At 33.5% G+C, this 12423-nt stretch overlaps 1 protein-coding gene across 2 annotated transcripts in view; it reads left to right on the top strand.

Moving 5' to 3' along the window:
• Positions 1-5148: 5148 nt before the first annotated feature.
• fzr (fizzy and cell division cycle 20 related) overlaps positions 5149-12423 on the top strand; it is a 149209-nt gene continuing 141934 nt past the window's right edge. Inside the window, exon 1 of one of the 2 annotated variants that reach the window (XM_089100482.1) lies at positions 5149-5252. The gene's annotated coding sequence lies outside the window, so the exon portion shown is untranslated. The remainder of the gene's footprint in view (positions 5253-12423) is intronic. The other variant, XM_089100483.1, reaches the window with a different exon arrangement.

Here is a 12423-nt window from a genome sequence, read left to right on the forward strand (position 1 = left end):
TCTTTTTACTTTTCTTAATAATCGGTTTAAAACATTGCGATAATTATTATATATTCTATCGTTTAAATCGCATTTGTGATCGATCTTTTTTTTGTAAAGTTGGCCCCTAATGTGCATAAATTTTAGAAGGTATCCAGTAATCCATGGCTTCTTTGGGGTTGTCCTACGCCTTCCTTTTTTCCTTTGGCAATGCTTTTCTAATTCTTTTTGGATAATCTGGTGAAACAAAAAATTAAATCTCTATTCATTATTAGATGGAATTGATAAAATGTTATCCCAATTCATTTGAGATAAAACGCTCTTATAACGCAAGAGAATTGTTTTATTTACATAATGTCAAGAAAACTCATTCATTAACCTACAACTATTTCCTAGAGGAATCGCGTGTCTAGAAAACACCAAAATGGTCAGAAGTGTCACTAACAACAAGACGGGGGGAATCACGGTTAACATTAGAGAATATATTGTCAATACATCTCGTGGATGTATTCGTGACCTTCGTAGATATGTTGATTGACGGAAGTAATCCATTTGAGACGAAAATATTCAATAGTCGGCTGCTCTTTGCATTTATTTCAATCAGATCAACGTTTATATCACCCACAAGAAAACACGGGAAATTCACAGGCATCTTATCAAGCTGCTCCTCCAAAAGATCAAAGAATTCATTATATGAGGAAATCGGTGGGCGGCAGAGAAGTATTAAGTAGTAAGAATAATTACCTAAACAAAGATGAAACACGTGTGACTCAAACACCATCTCCCTATAAATAGTTAAATCGCTCCGAATGGTCACTTCAATATCTGATCTAATATGTACGGCAAGGCCCCCACGTTGACGTAATTGCCTATTTTTTGTGTAAAAACTATATCCCTCTAGACCAAGCAACTCTGAATTATGAAAATTAAGCTATGTTTCAGTTAAAGCTATCACCTGAAAAACAGAATTATTAGCTAAATCTTGGATAGAACTATAACTTGAATTTAGCCCTTGGCAATTCAGATAAAAAATATTGAAAAAATTGCCAGGTTTACGACATATAGGATCTATCTCACACGGTAAAACATAATTCGAATCTTCGAGCTGCAACCGAATACCGCAACCAAGGTCCGAAATTCCACTCGAAACATCATTATATCTACACGCAAAATCTATTTTATTACTCTCTAATTCCTTTAATTTCTGAGGTGCTGAAGGAGATTGAAATATATTATCCATAACTAAGAGTTGCAGGCCGTATCTTACGGTAACTCAATCTTTGACACAGATAAACACTGAGGTTAAATACACATATCAATCGTCTAACTACTTCATGAACTAAGAAAACGAAACTCAAACTTAACTTCGCTATTATTAACAGAACAATACTTTGCTTATGGTTTAGTCACTTAGCGCACACGACCTTTCTAACTATGCAACACCTCCGTATCCCTTTCGTTTCCTGAAGGTGCACAAATATTTCCAGCAAATTTAAAAATTCTCCAACTACAAATATATCATTGAGAACGGGGAACAAAATTCATCTATAAAAACAAAAATTATTTTGTCATTAATAATGCACGACACAAGAGGGGATAGAACGTAGGGGGGGAGACTAATTGCAATTGTAATTAATTAAATTTCACTTTAATATCACAAAACATAATCGAAAAATTTGTATAGAAGAAAAACATGAAAAATAAAATATAATGGCATTGGAAATTTAATCATAATTAATAAAAAAAAATAAATAACTTACTTATGTTAACAAATATGCAGTAAACATAGAGTAAAAGGTGATTAGCCATACCCCTATTAAAAAATGATACCTTGCTATTTATCTTGGCAAATGACCAGTGAACATCTTAAAAAGATAGATTTGTGAACGTTTTGAATAACGTTATGAACGTTTCAGTTTGTTCATTGTTGCCGTAAAAAAAAAAACCGATAATTTATAAATTCTTCTTTTATTCACCATGTCGAAAAAGATCGACGGATTTTTTTTTTTGGGGGGGGGGGGGGGGGTCGTGAATACAAAGAAAGCACAGCCTATTGCAACCATTCTACTGAGGTTATATCCTCCTTACCAACCATGCACAATGCTAAACCTTCGAATACCGTGATATTAAAGAATCGCTCAAATATTAGCACAAAAGAAGGAAGAAAACAGTCTGTGGATTCTTTGCGTCCCGAGATTGGTGATATAGCTGAACTTAAGCTCTAGGTCAATGAATGGAGAGTTTTTTACGATCAAAAAAGCCACTAGCTCCTTGGCTTAGAGCATAAAATGACTCAGACCGATATTTCAGCCCTTGTGAAATTGTCTACTTTTATTGCTGTAGTCAAGAATGTTACTTTGTGGATGTTTTTAACTGACTGTTTGAACTTGATTTGCCCTGTCATAAAGTTGACCACAAAGTAGCAGAGTGCGCAAACGTTCCTTTGTTCAAGATCCCTTAACGCCTAATCCCTTAAATGCTCCTTAAGTAACACTAACCGTACACTACCTACGTTCTCTGTTTCCTACAAGGTTTCAGGTCATACTTACTATAACGTGAAATAATTTTCTAACGGTAAACGCTAAAACCAACTTCCACTGTGGTGGGCTCTACACATGATACACCAGTTAGCTATTATTGTGGTTTATATCAATGGGGGTTTTGGAAATGAAACTTTGATTGTTCAAGAGCTTTGCTCATGTAATCTAGTGGTATTTCAACAAAAACACTTGTTATCAAGCCATAGTTTTGGTCTATTACCCGTAAATTATAGTACTGTATGATTTTCCTTACCAATTAAGCAAAATGCCACCTCCCGTGGTCACTTTAATTTTGTGCTATCTACCCTTATGTTTAGCTTGTTTGAAAGTTGTGATTATTTTACTGCTGTTCGATCTTAGAAGTGTGTCATTTGCAATGTATTTCATTATGTCATTATGCAAATTCTGGATGCTAATTTGTCTTGGCTTTGGGAATAATTAGCAGTTTCTTTAAGAATTTCAACGTCCTAGAATCCCGTGTATGATCATAGGGGACTTCAAATGCAATATTACTGCCAACACAGCTAACAATTCAGTTAGAGCTTCTTTCCTTTTTTCATACTTTGGAGAAAACTATTGAAGTGCTCCCAAATAATCCCAAATGTCACTTCTGTCCATAATTCCTTTAAAACTTTGGCTCAGTTTAGAGCTGCACCGCTCGAACATGTTCTTATTGATTTATTACACGTTAAACCAATCCCCAACTGAAACTTCTATTTTTATAAGCTGTGTCGGCTTTAACCAATCTTCAGCTACTCCCTGTCAACACAAGTTCCAATGTGTCCAGTCCAATATCGCCAAGTTTTCCCGGATCCCTGTGAAAATTTCTACACCTTTTTATGAGTTACTACCTCAATTGGAAGTTCGTCATCTCTTGGACATCTATTGATCAAAAATTGGTTGCGCTTTCGTATGTGCTGAAAAGCTGCTAATCCCTGAAAGGAAGTTTACAAGGCTTTGGTAAATGGTTGGCGCAAAAATTTCACCCGTATCCAAGCCTGCTATTCTGCTAAATGGTGTTTTAGCCTAAGGGAGGAATGTTGGCTTCCACAATCGGGGTGGTAACACCGTATGTATTTTTACGAAACGTGTTTCGCCCAACAAGTAGCTCTCCATCATAAGGTTCTAGCTGACAAAATTACCTGGAAAGCTCTGCCTAATCAAAATCTTGACGAGATCCCCTGGAAAGTTGTGTTTAGTCAAAATCTTCTCTTGAAGTTCGACGGTTTTATTCTCAAGTCATTTATTCTCATTTTACCGCAGAAATTCCCAAAGATAAACGGTTTGCTCACTTCGAACCCAAATTCCCTACACCCATTCCAGTTCAAGAAACTAAATTTGAACAAGAACTTGATGAATACCGTGATTTTCTTGGACCAAAAAATTTCATTGTTTCTTTTGGAAATGCCGTTAATCGCCTAAAACCAAAAAATATATATAATAATAAACCGGTATAGACAGAGCTAGTGCTTTGAATATAAAAATTCCTTTTTAAAGGAAATCATTTAAAAACCATTTGCATCTGAGTCTTTTTATTCAGACATTGTCTCTTGGTCTCTTCAGTGAGTCATACCTTCAACCTACTACACAGGAGATCTTACTCCTATCCAAAATAAAGCAAAAACCCGTCAAAATTTATTTCCTTCCACCCTACCACTTTTTCCACAGCTCTGCATATCTTCTGAATTACAATCCATTGGTGAGTTAGATGGAAAATGTTTAAACTTCTCCCCACAAATTTGGGTTTCAATACGGCACGGGATGTATAACTTTTTTTGTCAATAGTCACAAAATAGTACATTTATTGATACCAATTCTTCTGGTGTGGGATTTTGTAGATGCAATTTGTTGCAAATTAAGGCATGCCAATTTGTTGCTCCCAGCTGCAGAAGAAGAAACGTAAAATTCTAGATGATTCACTTTTTAGTATTTTGGAAAAGGGTTAGGTTAGGAAAATTAAACTTTCAGCAATGAATCCAGGGCCAAAAACATACTCTGGGAAGGTATTGCCAAGCTACTATGTTAACCCTTTCCTGATTTCTAAGTTTTAGAAATTTGTCTACTGAGAAAAGTCTATACCTATTGGAAATTCGACAAAATAGCATTATATTTTAATTTTCAGTTTGTTTTTCTCTGGGTTTCGTTATGAAAATACAATTCCTTTTATTGGAGTGGAAATTTAAGCCATACCAATTGGCTTCTTTACAAATTTAGGAAACATGTTTGCAGATCTTTGAAACCTGATAAATTGGGACTTAAAAAAGCTGTGTAGCTAATAATACTTTGATTTTTTACTTTATTTAAGCAGAAGATCTACTTTGTAAGGTTTAATTTTATAACACAACGATTTTTAAAGGTCAATACCCTTTAAAAGAATGAATGGAGGTAGGTACTTCAAAATGGTTTGCTAAAACATCCTTTAGTTTGTAGATCAATCCCTTAAAGTTTTTCTATCCTAAACTAACCCCTTTCCAAGATAGAAAAGAGTAGTTCACCTCTAATTTTACCAAGGAGAAAAATAGAAAATCAAAACACAGTTTATGATTGCTAACTACGGCTATACTTTTATAGTGCCATCTATATCCCACAACGTCTGTTAGATATCTAAAGAAGAAGTAACAGCTAGATGCTTGAATTCTGGCCTTTAATTTTAAATTAAATTCAACTGCCATATCTGAAAGATGGACTTACTCTGATAAAACAGAAGTAAATAACTTTGGCTGCTTAATAAAAGTGAGCTTACTAGCAGAATAGTGATTTTTGACTTAAGGGGCAGTTAATTAGGGTAAAAGACCAATTGAGCAAAATTATGTAAAACCTCATAGGCTAGGCTATCTTGTTATCAAATTAGAGTTGAAAAGGTGTGTATAGGCCAATGAATAGCTAAAAATTCAAGCTATGCAACTTTTATTTCTTGATTTTTATTCTAGGCTATAAATCACAAATATTAAATATATAGGCTATTTTTTTCATTTCACTTGCTTGTCAAAGCAGAGACCACACATTGGGGTAAAATTCTACTTTAGCTACTTTTGACTATCTTGGAAAGGGGTTAGGTTGAGAAAATGAAACTTTCAGGGATGGTTCTACAGGCTAAAGTATGTCCCCGGGAAGATATTTTGAAGTACCCACCTCCACTCCTCTTCTCTCTAGAGGGTCCTGACCTTTGATGACCTTTAAAAATATGTGAGTTATAGAAGTGAAACCTTGCAAAATAGATCTTCTACTTAAATGAAGTACAACAAAATTTTTTTCAGCTTCACAACTTTGCTCAATCCTAATTTATAAGGTTTCAAAGATATGCAAATACATTTCCTAAATTTTTGAAATAAACTATTTATATGGCTTAAAATTCTGCTCAAATAACTGAAATTGCATTTTCAGAGCTAAAGCCAGAGAAAAAGAAACTGATAACTGAAAATTAATGTAAAATGTTGTTTTGTCAAAATTTCAATGGGTATACCTGTCATGTAGGCAAAATTTCAGGAACCTCTAGAGGGAGAAGGAGTGGAGGTAGGTACTTCAAAATACCTTCCCGGGACATGCTTTAGCCTCTAGACCTATCCCTGAAAGTTTGATTTTCCTAACCTAACCCCTTTCCAAGATAGCAAAAAGTAGCTAAAGTAGAATTTTACCCACATTGGGTCTACACTTGCGTTATGTCATACTGTAGTAAAAAAGGGGCAGTCCAAAAACCCATTGCTATTTTTCCAAAATGCCAAAGAAAAGTGGTCTTTCTCAAAAAGAGGTCTTTTACCATACTCAAACTTGATTAAGCTCAGGCTAGCCTATCAATATTTTTGGTCTTGTTTCCAGATTGTTTGCTTTTCAGTGCAAAAAACTGTAAGAAATATTTGGTAAATTTCTAGGTTGTGCAATGGTAAATTTTTACCAAATCATATTATTGACTTACAAATAAAGTGAATGTACCACTTGATGCCTTCTTTAATGCTCTTTCCAAATTTAATATCCTAATCATTTTTGTTGGAAATGAATTTTACCCCCACCCCTGTATATACCAATTAAGGGTATATATTTTATCATTAGGGGGGGGGGGGTGATGAGCAAATTTTATTTATGATGTAAATGGGAGGTAAGTTTAAACTTTACCCCCACCCCCCTAATGTGCAAATATATACCCTAAGTTGATATATAGGAGCTGGGGTAAAATTCATTTCCAACAAAAATGATTATTATATTTGGAGAGACCATAAAAAAAGCATCAATTGGTATATTCACTTTATTTGTAAGTCAATAATATGATTTGGTAAAAATTTACCAGTGCAATAACTAAGCTGGGCTGAAAGTGAAAACATCATGTTATGCCCAGCGTTGCCACCAAGGTTACATTTATACCATTTTGGTATGTTTTAAATAGAACTGTATGTTTTATGTTATGGTCCTAAAAATGTTATGTTTTTGAATTTATGTTACAATTATGCTTTTGAATAATGAGGAAGTTTCACATTTTCTGAGTAATCTACTTTTTCCCCTGTGAAAAAATCTGCTGTTCCCATTTTTTTTCACATTGTGGTCATTTAATCTTATCAAACAATCACTCAGTTATTAGGATGATGAAATACCCACTTTGCTTACTCACATAGTAAGTTAAGATAACATTTTCTCTCATGAGCATACAATTATCATTTGTTTAGTGACAAGTCAGTTAGTCACCTCACCAACTTTCAATTTCATTAGTTTACTTTGAATCTTGTTCCCTCAACAGTCATACTAAAATTATATAGAGAAGGAGCTAGTTTCACAAGTTAATGCTAATGAAATAAAACAAAATATGATGAAAATATAAAAATTTATAACCAAATTTGGGCTATATATTTGCACATTAGGGTGGGGGGGTGTATGTGTGTGTGTAAAGCATAGTATATAATAAATATGTAACCTAATCTAGGTACTTTTTCCCCCTAAACCCCAAAAAACAATAGTTTAAATATTGTAAATGCAATGACAAACCACGTTTTGCAATCCAATTCTCTACTGACTGATACCCATTTGACTAGTTTCCTTTAGCATCTATCTTGCATTTGTATCAGCTAATTGACAAGTACCAATGATATATGTATTATTCTTTCTGTAACAACCCCCCCCCCCTCTCTTATTGGTTTGACATATTATCAGGTTATATACAAAAGTTGCTCTTTTTATATGAGATTATGAACAGATGGTATTGACAAAATATATGAAACTGTAAAAATGAGCAATTTGTTGGTTATATCTAAGCATTGAGGAGGGGGTGGGTTAGTTTAGCCAGAATTTTTGATTTTATGCTAGACTTTTTCCAAATATCGTGGTCACTTTTTTAACATTGTACCCCCCTCCCATCTGTGGTCCCATATATAACTGTATAAATACGTTTCATTGTTGTGTTGAATCTTTTGATGACATTCTTTCTTGTTACATTCTTTTGTGTTCTTTCATATACTAAAGTAAGAATTTTATTGGTTGATATTTTTTAATATATTCCTAGGGCTATATCCTGGACCATCAGGATATCCATCAACAGTCATAGCCTACTTAAATTGGTAAAATTATACTTTAGCTACTTTTGGCTATCTTGGAAAAGGGTTAGGTTACAAAAATGAAACTTTCAGGGATTGATCTACAGGTTAAAATATGTCCTGGGAAGGTATAATGAAGTATTTACCTCCACCCCTTCTCTCTCTAGAGGGTCCTGAAATTTGCCTACATGACAGGTCTATTACCTATTGAAATTTTGACAAAACAAAATTTGCTTTAATTTTCAGTTGCCAGGTTCTTTTTCTCTGTCTTTAGTTCTGAAAATGCAATTCCTGTTATTTGAGTAGAATTTTAAGCCATATAAAATTTTTTTTCAAAATTTAGGAAATGTATTTGCATATCTTTAAAACCTTATAAATTGAGATGAGATTTTTTTTGCAGAAGATCTAATTTGCAAGGTTTCACTTTTATAACACACAGATTTTTAAAGGTCATCAAAGGTCAGGACCCTCTAGAGAGAGAAGGAGTGGAGGTAGGTATTTCAAAATACCTTCCCAGGACATACTTAAGCGTATAGACACATCCCTGAAACTTTCATTTTCCTAATCTAACCTCTTTCCAAGATAGCCAAAAGTAGCTAAAGTAGAATTTTACCCTAAAATTATATGGAGAAGGAGCTAGTTTCTTTAGTTAATGCTAATGAAATAAAACAAAATATGATGAAAATATAAAACCAAATTTGAGCTATATATTTGCACATTAGGAGGGGGGTGGGTAAAGCATAGTATATATTAAATATGTAACCTAGTATAGGTACTCCCCCCCCCCTAAACCCCAAAAAACAATAAGTTTAAATATTGTAAATGCAATGACAAACCATGCTTTGCAATCCAATTCTCTATTGACTGATACCCATTTGACTAGTTTCCTTTAGCATATATCTTGCATGTGTATCAGCTAATTGACTAGTACCAATGATATATGTTTTATTCTTTCTGTAACAACCTGACCCCCCTCCTTCTGATTGGTTTGACATAATATCAGGTTATATACAAAAGTTGCTCTTTTTATATGGGATTATGAACAACTGGTATTGACAAAATATATGAAACTGTAAACATGAGCCATTTTTTCATTATATATAAGCATTGAGGAGGGGGGAGGGTTGTTGAGCTGGGATTTTTGATTTTATGCTTAACTTTTTCTAAATATCATGGTCACTTTTTTGACATTATACGCCCCTCCCCATCTGCGGTCCCATATATAACTGTATAAATACATTTCATCATTGTGTCAATTCTTGTGATGACATTCTTTCTTGTTACATTCCTTTGTGTTCTTTCATATTGTAAAGTAAGAATTCTATTGGCTGATTTTTTAATATATTCCTAGGGCTATATCCCGGACCATCAGGGGGGTGGGTGTATTTTCAGAAAAAGACCATGATATTTGGAAATAGTATAAAAAATAACTTAATGGTACAACTTGTGTGTTTAACCTGTTTTCTTCAGAAAAGGATAATCACTAAATATTTGGCTTTAGAAAATGACAACTAGACTAATGCCCATTTTATGAAAAAGATAACAGTCTTGTAGCCTATCTGTATAGGGTAGGCTTACAGTTTACTTAAAAACTGATTCATAGGGACCACGCAGGCTGGACTAGGGCCCCAACTCCCTGAAAACGTAAATTTCTTTATTAAATTATAGGTTTTTTTTTTGTATCCCCCTTAATTTTTTTAATTAAATCATTTCCAGTTCATTTGTATTAACTCACTGATCTTTTTGTTCCATCTTCCTTTTATTTCTTTGTCACACAATTTTTTTTAATTTGTGAACTATTTTTCAACCACTGCTGAATGTTCAGTTACTTCACACTTTTATCAGTACAGCACAACGGTAAAAGCACATCCCAAGGCTGTGTTAACTTAGGCTGTAATCTTCGATGAGACATTATTTTTTTTTTAATTGGAAAATTACAAATTAGACAATATTAAATAAAACTGAAAATTCGGGGCAAAAAATCGATTTGTTTCTGCACAGTTTGATATCTTTTATTTGTTTTCCTTATACATTTAAAACCTAGATAAATTTGGTGTTTATGCTATGTAAAACCCAATGCTTTTTGTGCCCCTCATGTTTGCTTATATTCATATGTTCTTGAGAAAAAAAATTATCTACCTTCTAGTTCATTTTGGAAATGAGTTTAATTTTTTTTTATTGTTTGACCTCCTCTCCTAAAAATTCTTTGTACATACCTTGACTTGTGAGACCCATCAAAACAGCTTTAGGGTAACATTCTTAGGGTTGAATTGTGTGACCTCTTCTTTTATTTCTGACTTTCTTTTGGTTGGGAGTTACAATTCAAATTACAAACGGAAAAAAGCATATTATGCAAAATAACTGTTGTTTTGTATAGGAACTGAAGACAACGATTGAAATATTTTTTGTTCAATAAAATAAAAACAAAACAAAAACCCTGTCACTAAGAATTGTTTAAATCTTCATGTTGGAAAAATACAAATTTGAAGCTAGATGAGGTGAGATTGAGACTGAGCCAATCTAAAATATTAGATAGGAAGGGAGCAATTAAAATGATTTTTTAGGTCTTTTTAAGAAGCTGGATGTATTAAGATCGTTTTTATTGAAATTTAACAATAAAAAAATCTAGTTGGTTTTCTTTTTTTCTTCAAAACTCTAAAGTGTCCTGTGTTTATTGATTTGCCTTTTATTTTTTACGTATTACTCATCAACTTTTGGTTTAAAACCCCAATAATGGCAATTAAAAACAACAACAAGATATGCAAAATAGTAGCCTGGTGTTTTATACACACATCAGGGGAGGGGGGTGTCTTTCTGTTTTGCAAATAAACTGGAAGCAGCCCTTACAGTTGAATAAATAGGAATGTCCTGAAGGTGAAAAAGCATGAATTGTTATTATTGTGTACTTTTTAGGCGCCTTTTAAAAGTTGGAGGGAGAATTTTTAATGAGATTATGTAAAAATATATTTTTCAAATTATACAGGCAACAAATGTCCCATCACCCCTTTAAGTACTTCTCTTGATAGCGAAATTAAAGTACCCTGCCTTGAAAAGAGACTTTCCTATCAAAAGTTATGAAAAAGTTATGTTTTTAAAAGTTGGATGTTACAAAATTTTTTGGTCTGGTGGCAACCTTGGTTATGCCCTTTTTTATGCTCTTTTATAATTCAATAATTTCTTCTGGGGCTAATTGCATCTTGAGCACTTTAAGGGACTCTAAAGTTATTTTATACAAACTATATAAGAGTGTAAAAAAAGCATCAAATGATGTTTTCACTTTCATACTAGCTAAATTATATGGCCCTCTGCAAATTTACCATGAACTTTGAGCAAAGTTGTGAAGCTGGATTGAGCAAAGTTGTGAAGCTGAAAACAACTTTGTTGTACTTAATTTAAGCAGAAGATATGTTGTGCAAGGTTTCACTTTTATAACACACAGATTTTTCAAGGTCATCAAAGGTCAGGACCCTATAGAGGGAGAAGGAGTTGAGGTAGGTACTTCAAAATACTTTCCAAGGACATACTTTAGAATGTAGAACCATCCCTGAAAGTTTCATTTTCCTAACCTAACCCCTTTCCAAGATAGCCAAAAGTAGCTAAAGTAGAATTTTACCCAAATATATACCCTGAATTGGGTACAATCCCATTTTGCAGGCCTCTAAAGAAGTCAACAAGAGATGCTACAGTGAAATGGCAGAGGCACTTTGAAAAACCCGTTTTTAAAAGATGATTCAAGACACTGCTGAGAGAAATACTGTGTCTAGCATGGTATAATTGTGTATATGATATTCAACTAGGTTAGGTTACATATTTAATATATGCCATGCTTTGCCCCCCCCCCCTAATGTGCAAATATATAGCCCAAATTTGTTTTTAAACTATTATATAGTCATCCTATTTTATTTTATTTCATTAGCATCAGTCAAACTTGACTTTTTAGAGAGGCCGCAAAATGGGATAGTACTCTGAATTGTCAACAGCAAAGTTTTGAATTGCAAAATTCAGTGGTATTTTTGCCAACAGCATTTGAAAACTTGAAATGGTAGGAAAACAGTTTGAAATTAAAATCAAGTATTTTGCAGGCTAATTTAGGTTTTCCTAACTTAACCCCTTTCCAAGATAGCAAAAAGTTGCCAAAGTAGAATTTTACCCTTCTTAGTGTGGTTAAAAAATGAAAGCCTTTGGGGCTCCTTTAAGGGCTGAAGGTGCAATTAGCCCCAGAAGCCATTATTGAATTATGAAAGACCATAAAAAAAGGCATCAAATGGTGTTTTCACTTTCATCCTAACTAAATTATTGCACCACCTAGAAATTTACCAAATATTCCTTGAAAAAATGGCGAATTTTTCAATTTACTCCATAATGAAATAATAAACCTACAAAATACA

The sequence above is a fragment of the Artemia sp. Qi Xiang Cuo genome, chromosome 14 (assembly GCF_049724085.1).
Source record: "Artemia sp. Qi Xiang Cuo chromosome 14, ASM4972408v1, whole genome shotgun sequence".
NCBI classification, from domain to species: domain Eukaryota; kingdom Metazoa; phylum Arthropoda; class Branchiopoda; order Anostraca; family Artemiidae; genus Artemia; species Artemia sp. Qi Xiang Cuo.